The 15182-nt window shown below is 39.5% G+C and overlaps 1 protein-coding gene across 5 annotated transcripts in view; it reads left to right on the forward strand.

The window, feature by feature from the left end:
* ZNF536 (zinc finger protein 536) overlaps window positions 1-15182 on the forward strand; it is an 841915-nt gene that overhangs the window by 424965 nt on the left and 401768 nt on the right. The window lies entirely within an intron of this gene.

The raw sequence follows: 15182 nt of genomic DNA on the forward strand, positions 1-15182 counted from the left end.
CCTTAGCCAAGAATAAACCCCAGCCAAGAATAAACCCCAGCCAAGAATAAACCCCAGCCATGAATAAGCCCCAGCCAAGAATAAGCTCCAGCCATGAATAAGCCCCAGCCAAGAATAAACCCCAGGCATGAATAAGCCCCAGCCAAGAATAAGCCCCAGCCATGAATAAGCCCCAGACAAGAATAAGCCCCAGCCAAGAATAAACCCCAGCCAAGAATAAGCCCCAGCCAAGAATAAGCCCCAGACAAGAATAAGCCCCAGCCAAGAATAAACCCCAGCCAAGAATAAGCCCCAGCCAAGAATAAGCCCCAGACAAGAATAAGCCCCAGCCAAGAATAAACCCCAGCCATGAATAAACCCCAGCCAAGAATAAACCCCAGCCAAGAATAAGCCCCAGCCAAGAATAAGCCCCAGCCAAGAATAAGCCCCAGCCCAGAATAAGCCTTAGCCAAGAATAAACCCCAGCCAAGAATAAACCCCAGCCAAGAATAAACCCCAGCCAAGAATAAACCCCAGCCAAGAATAAGCCCCAGCCAAGAATAAGCCCCAGCCAAGAATAAGCCCCAGCCCAGAATAAGCCCCAGCCCAGAATAAACCCCAGCCAAGAATAAGCCCCAGCCAAGAATAAGCCCCAGCCAAGAATAAGCCCCAGGCCAGAATAAGCCTTAGCCAAGAATAAACCCTAGCCAAGAATAAACCCTAGCCATGAATAAGCCCTAACCATGAATAAGCCCCAGCCATGAATAAACCCTAGCCAAGAATAAACCCTAGCCATGAATAAGCCCTAGCCATGAATAAGCCCTAGCCATGAATAAGCCCTAGCCATGAATAAGCCCTAGCTAAGAATAAGCCCTAGCCAAGAATAAGCCCCAGCCAAGAATAAGAACTAGCCAAGAATAAGCCCTAGCGCTTGTTTTGGGGCCAAAAAGTATAAGGCAGTATCTTATTTTTGGATAAAACCGATAGTGGTCTGGCCCCTCCACCCCCCACAAACATTGGGAGAAAATTAGCTCATACCTCCAGTTTGAAAGGAGGATTGGTCACTGCCACCCCATTCAGTCTGTATAGGAATATAGCAGGATATTCAGCTATGTGACTCCTATAGACTTCAAAGGAGCTGCTGTTGAGACCCCACCAATCACCCAGACCAGGGGGTCTTTTGCTTAATGTTTAAAATGAGCTCAAGAGATGCAAGCGCCCTGTTACGCCTCTCAGTCTCTCTGATAGCATTATATACCCCGATCTCTGTCAGTCCTATAGACTTTGAATGTAGCCGCGGTTGGGACCCCCACTCATCCCCCAGACCAGGGGGTTCAATGCTTAATATTTAAAACAAGCTCAAATTGCGCAAGCGCTCTATTACACCATTCGATCTCTCTACTAGCGCTATATACCCCTATCTCTCTCAGTCCTATAGACTTTTAATGGAGGCCATGCGGGGACCCCCACCCATTACTACACCAGAAGGTCTCATGTTTCTCATTTGAAAAGAAGCACACGTTGCGGCCCACCCTTCCATTTTATTCCATCATTAATGGAGATAGTACAGTACACTGGAGTTGGGTCCTAAGCTTCAGGTTATACCAGAGCACAGCCACTGGATTCATTGTCTATAGGACTGCTGGAGGCAGCCCTCTGTACCCCTATCTCTGTCAGTCCTATAGCTGCTGGGGACCTCCATCAATCAGAAGGATTCCCATTTGCACTGGTTGTGCATACGCCCCACCATTCATTCTCTACAGGAGGCCTTATACCGCACTATACACCGCGCTCTCATTCCCATAGACAATGGAGCAGACGAGCACGTACCCAATAATAGTGGGGTGGAGGGACACAGGATACCATTCGGGTGGTGAGTGGTGGATCCAGCAAGTTCTTCGCTCCGAATTCCACTTTCCTGATAATTTGAATAGAAAAACTTTACTGAAAGTCTATAGATTAATGCGAAGTAAATAAACACGGTGGGAAAAAAAAGGTCAAATCTGCAATAGGGGCCAATACACAACACTGGTTAAGAAAAGGGCAGCCGTCATCTTATCAGCCGTCAGATTCAATGTTCCTGAGTGCCGGCAAATGGACGAGTTCTGATTATTTCGCCCGGCGTTCGGCTCTGGATTGACTGATTCCTGCTCCTTCACGCCACCAGTTAAAGATGGATGCAAGATTATGTCTGTACAACATTACTTATGCCTCAGTAAGGCAATCAACATGTTAAGAGGCCAGCGCCCGACCTAAGAAACACATTATCTGACAGCCAATGAGGAATGCGGAAAGTAATTTGATATAAATGATGTTCAGCCCATTAGTGCTGTGTAACTTATTATAGGTGAAAACATATTTATTTCCATCTCAGCATTCGAGAACATGAAGGATCCGGCAGACGGTGGTGAAGGTCACAGAGGCGGCCGCAAGTGCGCAGCCAAACAGCAGACTTCTGTAGGTTTTGTTTTAACATACAATATGCCTGGTTATACAGTTAGGTCCAGAAATCTTTGGACAGTGACACAATTTTGGCGAGTTGGGCTCTGCATGCCACCACATTGGATTTGAAATGAAACCTCTACAACAGAATTCAAGTGCAGATTGTAACGTTTAATTTGAAGGTTTGAACAAAAATATCTGATAGAAATTGTAGGAATTGTCACATTTCTTTACAAACACTCCACATTTTAGGAGGTCAAAAGTAATTGGACAAATAAACCAAACCCAAACAAAATATTTTTATTTTCAATATTTTGTTGCGAATCCTTTGGAGGCAATCACTGCCTTAAGTCTGGAACCCATGGACATCACCAAACGCTGGGTTTCCTCCTTCTTAATGCTTTGCCAGGCCTTTACAGCCGCAGCCTTCAGGTCTTGCTTGTTTGTGGGTCTTTCCGTCTTAAGTCTGGATTTGAGCAAGTGAAATGCATGCTCAATTGGGTTAAGATCTGGTGACTGACTTGGCCATTGCAGAATGTTCCACTTTTTTGCACTCATGAACTCCTGGGTAGCTTTGGCTGTATGCTTGGGGTCATTGTCCATCTGTACTATGAAGCGCCGTCCGATCAACTTTGCGGCATTTGGCTGAATCTGGGCTGAAAGTATATCCCGGTACACTTCAGAATTCATCCGGCTACTCTTGTCTGCTGTTATGTCATCAATAAACACAAGTGACCCAGTGCCAATGAAAGCCATGCATGCCCATGCCATCACGTTGCCTCCACCATGTTTTACAGAGGATGTGGTGTGCCTTGGATCATGTGCCGTTCCCTTTCTTCTCCAAACTTTTTTCTTCCCATCATTCTGGTACAGGTTGATCTTGGTCTCATCTGTCCATAGAATACTTTTCCAGAACTGAGCTGGCTTCATGAGGTGTTTTTCAGCAAATGTAACTCTGGCCTGTCTATTTTTGGAATTGATGAATGGTTTGCATCTAGATGTGAACCCTTTGTATTTACTTTCATGGAGTCTTCTCTTTACTGTTGACTTAGAGACAGATACACCTACTTCACTGAGAGTGTTCTGGACTTCAGTTGATGTTGTGAACGGGTTCTTCTTCACCAAAGAAAGTATGCGGCGATCATCCACCACTGTTGTCATCCGTGGACGCCCAGGCCTTTTTGAGTTTCCAAGCTCACCAGTCAATTCCTTTTTTCTCAGAATGTACCCGACTGTTGATTTTGCTACTCCAAGCATGTCTGCTATCTCTCTGATGGATTTTTTCTTTTTTTTCAGCCTCAGGATGTTCTGCTTCACCTCAATTGAGAGTTCCTTAGACCGCATGTTGTCTGGTCACAGCAACAGCTTCCAAATGCAAAACCACACACCTGTAATCGACCCCAGACCTTTTAACTACTTCATTGATTACAGGTTAACGAGGGAGACGCCTTCAGAGTTAATTGCAGCCCTTAGAGTCCCTTGTCCAATTACTTTTGGTCCCTTGAAAAAGAGGAGGCTATGCATTACAGAGCTATGATTCCTAAACCCTTTCTCTGATTTGGATGTGAAAACTCTCATATTGCAGCTGGGAGTGTGCACTTTCACCCCATATTATATATATAATTGTATTTCTGAACATGTTTTTGTAAACAGCTAAAATAACAAAACTTGTGTCACTGTCCAAATATTTCTGGCCCTGACTGTATATAATTATATACAGGAGATGCCCGGGTTATAGCAGCTGTACATATATAAGTATATACAGGAGATGCCCAGGTTATACCGGCTGTACATATATAATTATATACAGGAGATGCCCGGGTTATACCAGCTGTACATATATAATTATATACAGGAGAGGCCCAGGTTATACCGGTTGTACATATATAATTATATACAGGAGATGCCCAGGTTATACCGGCTGTACATATATAATTTTATACAGGAGATACCCAGGTTATACTGGCTGTACATATATAATTATATACAGGAGATACCCAGGTTATACCGGCTGTACATATATAATTATATACAGGAGATGCCCAGGTTATACCGGCTGTACATATATAATTATATACAGGAGATGCCCGGGTTATACCGGCTGTACATATATAATTATATACAGGAGATGCCCAGGTTATACCGGCTGTACATATATAATTATATACAGGAGATGCCCGGGTTATACCGGCTGTACATATATAATTATATACAGGAGATGCCCGGGTTATACCGGCTGTACATATATAATTATATACAGGAGATGCCCAGGTTATACCGGCTGTACATATATAATTAAATACAGGACATGCCCGGGTTATACCGGCTGTACATATATAATTATATACAGGAGATGCCCGGGTTATACCGGCTGTACATATATAATTATATACAGGAGATGCCCAGGTTATACCGGCTGTACATATATAATTATATACAGGAGATGCCCAGGTTATACCAGCTGTACATATATAATTATATGCAGGAGATACCCAGGTTATACCGGCTGTACATATATAATTATATACAGGAGATGCCCGGGTTATAGCAGCTGTACATATATAATTATATACAGGAGATGCCCGGGTTATACCGGCTGTACATATATAATTATATACAGGAGATGCCCGGGTTATACCGGCTGTACATATATAATTATATACAGGAGATGCCCGGGTTATAGCAGCTGTACATATATAATTATATACAGGAGATGCCCTGGTTATACCAGCTGTACATATATAATTATATACAGGAGATGCCCAGGTTATACCAGCTGTACATATATAATTATATACAGGAGATGCCCAGGTTATACCAGCTGTACATATATAATTATCTACAGGAGATGCCCGGGTTATACCGGCTGTACATATATAATTATATACAGGAGATGCCCAGGTTTTACCGGCTGTACATATATAATTATATACAGGAGATGCCCGGGTTATACCGGCTGTACATATATAATTATATACAGGAGATGCCCAGGTTATACCAGCTGTACATATATAATTATATACAGGAGATGTCCAGGTTATACCGGCTGTACATATATAATTATATATAGGAGATGCCCAGGTTATACCAGCTGTACATATATAATTATATACAGGAGATGCCCGGGTTATACCGGCTATACATATATAATTATATACAGGAGATGCCCAGGTTATACCAGCTGTACATATATAATTATATACAGGAGATGCCCGGGTTATACCGGCTGTACATATATAATTATATACAGGAGATGCCCAGGTTATACCGGCTGTACATATATAATTATATACAGGAGATGCCCAGGTTATACCAGCTGTACATATATAATTATATACAGGAGATGCCCGGGTTATACCAGCTGTACATATATAATTATATACAGGAGATGTCCAGGTTATACCGGCTGTACATATATAATTATATACAGGAGATGCCCAGGTTATACCGGCTGTACATATATAATTATATACAGGAGATGGCCAGGTTATACAGGCTGTACATATATAATTATATACAGGAGATGCCAGGTTATACCGGCTCTACATATATAATTATATACAGGAGATGCCCAGGTTATACCGGCTGTACATATATAATTATATACAGGAGATGCCCAGGTTATACCGGCTGTACATATATAATTATATACAGGAGATGCCCGGGTTATACCAGCTGTACATATATAATTATATACAGGAGATGCCCAGCTTATAGCAGCATATATCATAAACCATAGCGCACGTTTACTTTTCGCCTTTATTAAGATTTCAGGCATGTTACACCATTTTTCTTTGTGTAATCAGCCGGTGAGTAATTTTCGGAAACGAGTGCCTATCAGTGTCGCGTATATATTTCCCTTAAATGTGTTCTGTTCATTTGATTGAAAAATAACCACAACAACTAAATATTACCGGCAGCAGAATCAGAGCAGAATAGAATAATAACATTAAAAATAAAAAAAAATAAAAAATACAACCCACACACCACAACACCATGAGCATAAATTAAAGCGAGAAGGGTTTTTATTTTTTATATTTTTTTGTGTGTTTTTATTTTAGTGGGAATATTATCCAATTTTAATCAATGTTTCAGGATAGGCTTACAGAAATTCCAGCCTCCAAACACGCTAATAAATATAAATCTGTTTCCGATTGCTATCTCTGCCGCACAGGTGCCTGTTTGTTATGAGAGAGGCATGTTCATTAATTTTCAGCTATGAAAAGTGCACAGTGCCATAAATATACAATTCAAAATGTAGCGCTGATAAATGAAGGCACAGATTGCTAATGTACTAGACTATGGTGCCGAGCATAAAACACATGCCAAACAGGAGAACATTGGTGAGATGTGAGCTTTTCTAAGTCTGGGTTTAATGTAAGCACGGAAGGCAGTTTTCTCTTTTTTATTGCAATAACTTTCGACATCGATCAGCGCGATATCTACTTAAAATAAATCCCGGCTCTTGTCTGGCGAACACTGTAAACAATTGAATTGTATTCCTGATTTCCAGGGCAGGGTCTCGAAGACGAGAGATGCAAACGATGGTGTTTATTCTTTTTTTTTTTTGCTTCGTGTTTCCTGTATGCTTTTTTTTTTATTGCCTTTGAGCCTTTTATTAAATACTAGCTGTACTGCCCGACTTCGCCCGGGTTAATAACTGTTGTTAACAAAATAGAATGTATTAACATTCCCGGGATGGAATGTATAAATAGAATGTATGTAACGCCCGGGATAGTAACTGTCTCTCTGTTTCGCTCCCATTCTCTGTCTGTCTCCCCCTCTGTATATATCTCCCTGTCTCTCTCTATCTCTTTCCCTGTCTAACTCTGACTGTCTCTGTCTCTTTCTCCGTCTGTCTCAATCTTTTTCCCTCTCTGTCTATCTGTCTGTCTCTTTCCCTGTCTGTCTCTTTCCCTGTCTGTCTCTTTCGCTCTCTTTCCCTGTCTGTCTGTTTCCCTGTGTCTGTCTCTTTACCTGTCTTTGTCTCTTACCCTGTCTCTTTCCCTCTCTTTCCCTGTCTGTCTCTTTCCCTCTTTCCCTGTCTGTTTCCCTGTGTCTGTCTGTCTCTTCATCTCTCTCTTTACCTGTCTGTCTCTTTCCCTGTCTGTCTCTTTGTCTGTTTCTGTCTCTTTGTGTCTGTCTCTTACCCTGCCTATGTCTGTTTCTTACCCTGCCTATGTCTGTTTCTTACCCTGTCTGTGTCTGCCTCTTTCCCTGTCTGTGTCTGTCTCTTTCCCTGGCTGCATTGTGACACGCCAACATTCCTTATAAGGGCGTGGCTGCGCATTCTTCTGAAGTTCTGGCTGCACTGTGACTCCCAGCTCCATTCGCTTTAATGGAGGCAGGTTTTTTGGTGAATAACTGTAAAGCGCGGGGTTAAAATTTCCCCTCAAAATGTAGCCTATGACGCTCTCGGGGTCTAGAAGTGTGAGTGTGCAAAATTTTGTGGCTGTAGCTGCGATGGTGCAGATGCCAATCCTGGACATACATACACACATACACACACACAAACACATTCAGCTTTATATATTAGATTATCATTTATTTGTTGTTTTTTGGGGGTTTTTTGAGTCGTCTTTCTGCAATGGACTCGCATGGTAGTGATGTAGTTTAAGTATGTTGGATTGGTTGGCTGTGGGGGGGAGGAAGGTGGGGGGCGCTCGCGGATGATGAAGTCTTGGGAGTTCATTAGAATGCAGCGCTGTTATTTTGCCGTAATGTTGCTCAGACTATTCTTGTCTTTAATCAGTGTTTTTGCTTCTTCATTTTCAGATAAATTTAAATTAATCAAGATCTTTAATAAATGCCATTAACCTACTTGTTCAAATTGAGGTGACTGAAAAGCCGGAGTTCTCGACGCCCGTTCTCAAAACTGGGGGATGTTATGTGTTTCATATGTCTTCATGTATCAACAAGATCCGATTGTAGAGATCGGTGTATTGTGTATGCAAATAATAATATAGATTAACCGAACACTACACAACTGTAATGGCAAGCCACCCAGTAAGCAGGACGCCGAAGTACCCCGAAACCCTTTAACCCCTATACAGGGATCTATTACTGCAGGGTCCAGGGGTTCACTGCCTAAGGGATAGTCGCCAGGCAAGGTCTAAACCAGAATATCCATAAAAACAGGCCGAGGTCAAACCGAGATGTCAGGCGAGGTACGAAAGAGCAGGCAGGAGGAATGTCCAGAAAACAGGCCGAGGTCAAAACCAGGATATCAGGCGAGGTACAAAACAGCAGGCAGGAGGGACGTCAATAAACAAAGCCAAGTTCATGCGAGACATAAAGCAAGGTGCACTGTACCAGGGAGGATGTGGCTCACAGCAACACAAGACTATATCTGGCAAAGATCCAGGAACACTGAAGGATATAAAAAGGGTATAGTGCCTTCCATAGGCTGGAGTAGGAGTTGATACCAGCTGGAAGGCACACACCCCTACAGTCAATCAGCAGTACTGAAAGTTCGAGCCAGATCAAGCCTGGCGAGAGTGCGGCGACTCCACCCACCAGAGCCCCTGGAACTGACTTCTCCCCCATCACCAGCACTGCCTGCAGTGTGAGCAGAGCAGCGCCTGGTGACCCGGGAAGACGTCACCAGGTCGTGGAGACGTGACAGTCTAGCTGCGCCTGGTGACCGAGCGCAAACGTCACCAAAGCAGGCCCTGGTGGAGAAGTGACAGTAGAGCAGTGCCTGATGACCGGGGCAGACGTCACCGGAGCAGACCCTGGTGGAGACGTGACAGTAGAGCGGTGCCTGGTGACCGGGGAAGATATCCCCGGAGTAGGCCCTGGTGATGACGTGACAACAACTATACAATGGCTCCTAAGAGTCCTCGTTGGTAAAGATGAGTTAACCTTTGGCAGCAAACCAACCGAACCGCCACATGTCCAAACTTGGCCCGAGGAGGTTCAGAATCACTGATTTTTAAACTGCTCCCTGTTTGGTCTAAAACACATTGATCCTTTGCCGATTGTCTGCACCATTCGCAACATTCTCGGCTGTTTCACTTGCTTCCTGACGAAGCAACGCCTGGTGAAACGCGCGTCGAGGCCTCTGTCCCTGCCACCTGAGTTGGTTGTATGCCTGCTATTTACCATGTCCCAAGGTAACGATGCCTTTATCTTTTTATGGCTTTCTAGGAGGTTAGCACGTATGGGGTGATTAGATTCAATATTTTTTACTATTATTACTTTTCACCCTCCCTCCTCCAGCTTATGATGTTATATTTACATTGTAGCTTTGGTTCAGCAGGTGTTTGGCCATCTGGTGGTGTTTTATGGTGCAGCTTTATTTCTGGCAACCTTTTCCATCATGGTTGCTCTCACTGTCTGTCATTTTTCCACTATAATTATCAACTCAACTTTTGTATTTGATCATTGACTGTTCTGGTCCCTCTTTTCCAGTGTTTCCTCATTTCAAAAATGTCTTCTATTTTTGGGCTTTCACCGGAGTTTTTAGTTTTCTGTTAGGTTTTTGGGACCTCCCCTTTGTAGGAATTCTTGTAGGTTTATATACGTGTCCAAACCTTGCCCGAGGAGGTTCGGAATCACTGATTTTTAAACTGCTCCCAGTTTGGTCTAAAAACTGTACTAACCGATCTCTTGCCGATCGTCTGCAGCACTTGCAACGTTCCCGATCATTTCCCTTGCTTCCTTTTCCAGTAGAGATGGTCATTTACCATTGCATCATCCATCCAGAGCTGTGTGACAGAAAAGTAAGGAAGTATAGAGATTTTTTGTCTATTTTTCCCACTATGCCGAACCTGGCTTTAGGCTGGAGTCACACTTGTGAGTAACTCTCGCAAGTCTCGCATCGGCATCACACGGGCATGGCCTATCTCTCGCCGGTCAGGAGCATCTCAGCTGCATAGAAATACATGCAGCCAACCCGCTCCTGTCGGGTGAATGTGATGCGAGCCATTCGCAAGTGTGACTCCGGCCTTATACTAAGGAAAAAGAATCTCTTGTTGACAGCTGATCACTGGCGGTCCAGTAGCTGGACATCCGGCTTTCAAAAATAACCTCAACCGTGGTTTGTCACATCTCTTGACTGTAACCTAAAAGTAACATCAGCCATAGGATAAGTTTTCTATTATTTTGGATTGTGGTGGTCATTGTATTTTACTATTATTGTAATTCTACACAACAGATGGCCTTTGGGGCAACGTGTAATGTAGGGTTCTTGTAAGTTAAAAGCATGACTTGGGTTAGGGTCATAAGATCTTCCCTTACGTAATTGTAATCTGCAGGCAATGGCTTTTATTGTTTTGCTACATGGGTGAAGTTTTCGTCTGTGGGTGGTATTGTGTCATTGTTTTGTACTTATTTTGTGTACTGTCTCTTCAAATACTGAAGAATGATCGAAACTTGACCCAAATAAAAGGACATTTATTATAACTCTGAGGATGTCCTGGTGATCTGTGTTAGTGGAGAATTTGGATCGGGAGGTGGTGAGATCTCCATCAATGAAAATCTTCACGCGGAAGCTAGACAAACATATAGCTGGGACGATTTAGGAAAACCTGCACTTGCAGGGGGTTGGACCCAATGGCCCCTCGGGTCTCTTCCAACTCTACCATTCCATGATTCTTTCTCTTAAGCTGAGACCCTCCAAAATGTCTAACTCAGTATCAAAATTGTTTCCTGCTATGGATAGTCCTTGTTTTTAGAAGGGCCATGGGACAATAGCTGGTATATGGAGTTGAAAACGCTAAGGGATAGAAGCGTGAAACTGCCTAATTGCCTGGCGGTTTTCATTGAAATCATAGATACCTTCTTTGTTGACACTTTTTTTTACTGGCTGACAGAAAAGGGACCTAGGTCACCTTTTATTACTTAGAATTAATTTTGTCAATGAGATAACTGTCCTGGTTCAACGAGATTACCAATTTTGGAGTCAATCCATCATTGAAGACTATATACTATTAGGAGAATGTTTTTGGGTACATTTTGATGGACATCGTAACATTGCATTACACAGGTTCGCTCCTCATATCAATTCAGAATCCCAAGACCCTCATCCAGGCATCAATAAGCAAGTGATAGTTTGTCCTAAATACAACATGAGAGGTTCTCATCCTGGTATGACCCTGATGGTTTTCATGAATGAAAATGAAAAAGTAACATACCAAGATCAAAATCAAGGGTAGATTAGGGTTGTTAAGAAAAGGGAATAAAAGGCATTGAGGTTGGCCAACCACATTCGAGACCTTATTAAGAAAATTCACAAGTAATCAATACGAGAACAAAAAGTTTGCATGATGTCCAGTCTGGCCATGGATCTTCTGTTCAGGTTAGATCCAAGACCAGTACCTTCACCTTAGTCCATACTCAGACCAAGATGTCCAATCTGGCCATGGATCATCTGTTCAGGTTAGGAGACCAGAGGCCAGTACTTTCAGCTCCATCCATACTCGGACCAAGATGTCCAATATGGCCAGGGATTTTCTGGTCAGGTTAGGAGATCACAGGCTAGTACCTTCAGCTTCGTACATACTTGGACCAAGATATCCCATCTGGCCATGGATCTTCTGTTCAGGTTAGGAGACCAGAGGCCAGTACCTTCAGCTCAGTCAGTACTTGGACCAAGAAACACAAGTATGTGAAATGCTCCTAAAAGGCAATCCCCTTTAGAAACCTACCCTATACCACTCAAGTATCCCAGTTGGTCAACAGCACATGCGACACAGAGGAAAGCAGACGATTGACACAACACAGTAAAGTTTAGGGCAGAGAGAACTTAGGATAAAGTCAGATGGTCATTACTATCCACATAGACAATCGTTCAATAATTCAGCTAGCCCCAGTGCAAAGTCATCGCTTATACTTGCAACGCATTTCGCCTGGTCTGTAACCAACGAAGGTTCATCAAGTAAGCACTTCCATGTGCCAAAAAGAACCCCTAAAATTCCCACAAGATTTATTCTAAAAAGTCGATAATAGAAAAAAAAATCTATGCCAATAAAACAAAAACAAAAAGTTTTGCGAACAATGACTCATTGAACAATGCCAGTCAAATTGTGTGGTTGATACGCTAAGTATGTCCATGTATCTGGAGACTTGTGTAGCCGATCACCCCATGACTTGACTGTTGGGGCTCAATTTATTGATGCCCAATAATGTAACACTAGAAATGTCTCTTGGAGGTTTCTGAGGCTCTCATTGGTACGAAGGTGACAATTCGAGGTCTCCAAATTCTACTGTAGACCTGGAGGCTTTGACCTCTTTTGTGATGAATGATTACATGTCCTCCGGCCTCTATTGCAACATCATAGAGGAGGGAAATGGTGGCTTCTCCCCAGCTCATGGTAAATACTCGACAGATCTGGCAAAGGATCATACATGTTCCTCTTAGACGTCTTATTTAAAGAGGTTGTTCGAGATAAGAATACTAGGTCGGCTTTAAACAGCACCCGCGAGTACAGGGGTTATGTCTGGAGATGAAGTTTTCGAGGGAATGGGGTAAATTGCAATAGTAGATGCTGTATTTGGAATTTTTCATTCCTTTCTGTGACCAACATTGTTTTTTTTCATCTGTGACAGCAGAAAAAATACCATATATTAATATTTTTTTGTATCTTAACAATATATTTTCGTTCATGTTTATTTTTTCTTATTCTTTTCACAAGTTTTGGATTTATTTTCATATATTTCTATCCAGTGTTGTCTTTATTTTTTTCCATTTGTGCTCCTCAATAACAATACAAAATACCTTATTTATTTTGTTAAACATAAAGGCTAATCTGATAAATCCCACCGCTCCTCTTTTTCCATAAATACTGGGAAAAAAAATAAAACAAACTTTAATTACGACAGTCAATATAAACCCCATTTGCATCGATGTAAGGGCCCATTTACCTTGTGAAAACTGTAAAAACGTGAAATCGCCGCGTCGTATTTCTTCAACCTTCACATAAATAATATTAAATCACAATCCGCATTGTGTGGGCAATTTCCGAACTTATGTTCTCCATTAATGATAGATGTCTCAGGAAGATTAAATATGAATATGTAGCGAGATGGAAAATTGACTAAATACAACTGGAACGTCTTTAAAATTCTAAACATATTCCAGATAGTTGACAAGAAAGGTAATATGATATTGTTTCATGGGTTTTTTTTTCCTTTCTTGTACAGTTTGCCAGAATGTAATAACACAAGGGCCATTTAAGATGGCGAATGTGGAACGTGCACCGAGCATCTCTCAATCATTTCATTTATAATGAAAAAAAATAGAAAAAAAAAATCCTATGTCAAATTTACCTTTCTCAATATACTAACCTATTATCAAGCCAATCGGGGTAACGTAGCATGCTATTCTTTATAATGATGTATATATATATATATATATATATATATATATATTTTTTTTTTTTTTTTTTTCATTTTAAATCTTATTTTTATTGGGTATTTATCTTTATTATTTTTATATATTTCTTCATCTTTATTGTCTTTTATCTTTTTTATATAGATTTTTCATCTTTAATTTTTCATCTTTATTTTTTCTATAGTTTTCTTTATTATTTTTGTCATTTTTATTGTTTTATTTTTATTGTTTCTTTCATCCATATATAGTTTTTTCATCTTTATTTTTATTTTTTTTCTTTATTTTATTTTTATTGTTTTATTCATCTTTATTTTTACAGTTTTTCCATCTTTATTTTATTTTTGTTTTTTTCCATCTTTATTTTTTTTATAGTTTTTTCATCTTTATTATTTTTTTCATTTTTAATGTTTTATTTTTATAGTTTTTTCATCTTTGTTTTATTTTTATTTTTTTCATCTTTATTTTGTTTTTTTATCTTTACTTTTTCATTTTTAATCTTTTATTTTTGTTTTTTTCATTTTTTTAGTTTTTTCATCTTTATTTTTATTGTTTTTTATCTTTTATTTATTTCATTTTTAATGTTTTATTTTTATATCTTTAGTTTTTTCATCTTTATTTTTAATTGTTTTTTTTCATCTTTATTTTTATAGTTTTTTTCATCTTATTTTATTTGTATTTTTTTTCATCTTTATTATTTTCATCTTTTCTTTTTCATTTTTGATTTATTTTTATTGTTTTTTCATCTTTATTTTATTTTTATCTAGTTTTCAATCTTTATTTTCTATATAATTTTAGTTTTTTCATCTTTATTTTATTTGTGTTTATCTTTATTATTTTTTTCCATTTTTAATCTGTTTTATTTTTATTTTTTTTTCATCTTTATTTCATTTTTATTTTTTCATGTTACTTTTTATATAGTTTTTTCATCTTTATTTTATAATTGTTTTTTCATCTTTATTTTTGTTTTTTATCTTTACTTTTTCCCATTTAATCTATTTTATTTTTATATTTTCATCATTTATCTTTTCATAGATTTTTATCTTTTTTTATCTTTATTTTTTATCTTTTTTTTTTTCATTTTTAACCTATGTATTTTTATTGTTTATCCTTCTTTATTTTATTTTTATTGTTTTTTTCATCTTTATTTTATTTTTATTGTTTATCCATCTTTATTGTATTTTTGTTTTTTTCATCTTTTTATATAGTGTTTTCATCTTTTTCTTTTTACTGTTTTTCATCTTTATAAAAAGATGAAAAAAACAAAAATAAAATAAAGATGAAAAACAGTAAAAAGAAAAAGATGAAAACACTGTACAAAAAGATCAAAAAAAAGAAAAACAGTAAAAAGAAAAAGATAACACAATGTAAAAAGATGAACAAAACAAAGAAAATAAAAATTATAACACTATAAAAAGATGAAAAAAAT

The sequence above is a fragment of the Anomaloglossus baeobatrachus genome, chromosome 10 (assembly GCF_048569485.1).
Source record: "Anomaloglossus baeobatrachus isolate aAnoBae1 chromosome 10, aAnoBae1.hap1, whole genome shotgun sequence".
Classification (NCBI taxonomy): Eukaryota; Metazoa; Chordata; class Amphibia; order Anura; family Aromobatidae; genus Anomaloglossus; species Anomaloglossus baeobatrachus.